Source organism: Galeopterus variegatus, unplaced genomic scaffold (genome assembly GCF_000696425.1).
Source record: "Galeopterus variegatus unplaced genomic scaffold, G_variegatus-3.0.2 Scaffold369, whole genome shotgun sequence".
In the NCBI taxonomy this organism is placed as follows: domain Eukaryota; kingdom Metazoa; phylum Chordata; class Mammalia; order Dermoptera; family Cynocephalidae; genus Galeopterus; species Galeopterus variegatus.
The window spans coordinates 198601-201392 of record NW_007726480.1 but is presented as its reverse complement, the minus strand read 5'-3'; positions in this window follow the sequence as shown (position 1 = coordinate 201392).

Sequence of the window (2792 nt, the reverse complement as noted above, 5' to 3'; positions counted from 1 at the left end):
CGCCGGCGGGCGCGCGGCCAAGTGACTGCCAGGGCAGGCGCCGGGTGAGGCGCGCCGGTGGATCCCGGAGGGGGCGGGGCCGCGGGAGGAAGGCGGAGGAGGCCGAAGGAGGCTGAGGGAGCCGGCGGCCAAGTGGGCTTAAGCACTTTGTAAACATGAAGTGGGAAGCGTTGAGAGAAAACGCTGGTGGAGAAAAGGGCGAACGGGACACGGAAGGAGTACCAGGGTGGCAGGCTTGAAGCCCAGGGAAAGACAGCGGGACCTTGGGTTCTGCCAGCTCTCTTCCTCGGCCCTCTGGCCGGCTGGGACCTGCTGCCAGGCGTAAATCAGTCGTTCACGGGCCCGGAAAGACCACTGGGAGACTCGAAAAAGTGCCACACGCTGCCACAGGGATACGAAATGGAACTCTGGGGATACTGAGTGCATTACCGGCTCTGTGCATTACCGGAGCTGTCCTTAGCCGGGGCCACCAGGGCATAGTGCTGGGCCAGCTGTGCACACTCAGAGCTAAGGAGGCCCCTGGGGACCTCGGAGCAGCCGCTCCACCTGACAAGTGGCTTAAGAACAGCATGACCGCAAGTTCAGCATTCAGCCCGCCACGGGGCCTGCTGTATGCAAGCCCTGTGGGGGCCACAGTGTCATTGTCCAAAGTCATTCCAGTTTGCAGTGTGGCAGCATAGAACACGGAAGTTATAGGCATTGAAGGTGTTTGATGGTGATCCTGTGGCAGAAGGAGCTCTGCTGGAATGGAAATCAGGAAAGAGACCTGGCTTCTGCCATTAATTGTCACTTCACCGTTCTGGACCTCAGCTATCAAATGAATGTTGTCTTTATCTTTGCATGTGCTATTCTCTTCCTTGGCACCCACTGTTTTTTTCTGTCTCTCTCGGTTTCTAACATGTTCCCTTTTCCATGCCCTTGTTCGACATACGGAGTAATGCCTCTATGTGCTTCTGAATCTGTTTTCCATACAATCCCCTATGATCTCTTTCAAAAACCGAAACAAGGAGAGCGTGCAACAAGGAAACTGTTCTCTGATAGGAATTCCCTGATAGCGTTATCTTCCCTGCTCCCCAAACCTGAATTGGGCACACTTGGTTTCAGCAAGAGATGGAAGTAAACAGTTTACGTACACTTGCTGATCTTCTTGTAATTCCACTTCCTATTTCACAACCTAATCTCAGATGATACCACAATGCCCACAGTATGCTGATCACTACCAACAGCAGATGGAAGCAGATAAAAAGAACTCACTTGCTAGTGTGCTGTTTTAAAAGGACCTGATGGAGAGCTATGAAATCATATGCAATGTTGCCTCTAGTTAGTTTTTAAATAACACTTGTAGCATATGTCTGGCGCCTGTGCTCAGGATCTAAACAGATCCTGTTTTCAGGATTTTGACATTTAACTGGCTCCTTATGAAGTAGCAGAGAGTTCCAAAATGTAGAATTCAAATGTAAGCTCCACACGTAGGCAGAGATTTGAGTCTGATTTGTTTGTGTAGGTATCTCAAATGCCTAAAAGCACTTGGCATATGATGGATGCACAAGAAATTCCTGTTGAATGTAGTTTTGATTGAAAATGAACTATAAGTTGCTGAATAAACTTGTCCTACTTTCTTCCTGATTCTTTAATAGGCATCCTACTTTTCATTGTATAGTATTAAGTGAAAAGCATAAAATTATATCTAGCATCACTATTTCGGCTAGCCTGTTAGGAAAACAAGAAATTTGGCAATATCTATCAAAATTACAAACGTATATATACTTAGAACCTCCAATTTCACCTCTAGGGATTTATCTCACAGATGTACTTTCACACATGAGAAATGATCGGGTATTATTTCTTTGTAGTATTGTTGAGAATAGCAGTAGTCCATCCACAGGACACTGTGTTGAGTATACCTTATCTGAAATTCTTAGGACCAGAAGTGTTCTGGATTTCAGATCTTTTCAAATTTTGAAGTATTTGCAGAATACATACTGGTTGAGCATCCTTAATCCAAGAATCTGAAATCCAAAATGCTCCAGTGAGCATTATTTTATTGATCATCATGTCAGCATTCAAAAAGTTGTAAATTTTTGGATCAGAGATGCTCTACCTATAGTTAAATTATGATATATATATACATTTGATCATTAGGCTGTTTTTCATATTAAGATCTCCATGATTTCTTCAAGTGAAAAGGGCAGAAAAATGGTGCAGAATAATGTACTAGCTTGTGTATGCATTAAACTAGGACAAACTAACTGTTGGGGTATGAGAACTCAGTGAGTGGAAGGCATAGGCGATAAACTTTTCACCATATTTATATTTAAACTTTTTGGTACTCAAACCATGAGAATGATTTATTTATTAAAAAAAAGTAAAATTGGGCCGGCCCGGTGGCGCACTGCTACAGTGCGCCGCTTGGGAAGCGCAGTGGCGCTCCTGCCGAGGGTTCGGATCCCACATACAGACTGGTTCCCGCTCACTGGCTGAGCGAGGCGCGGGAGCAACACGGAGGGTTGCGATCCCGTTGCCGGTCCCGGTCTGGTACGGGGGCGACACTGAGGGTTGCGATCCGTTGCCGGATATGGAAAAAGACAAAAAAAAAAAAAAAAAGTAAAATTAAAATGTTTGATTTAAAATTTCTCTGGTATTCTTATTTTGTTATTTAAACATTCAGGTTTCACCTATTTTATAAGTTTACTTGATCATAGTAAACATATCAGGTTAACTAGTACACATGTCAGACAAACTTTTTAAAAATGTAGAGTTATTTTAATTTAGTTCAGATTAAATAATATCAG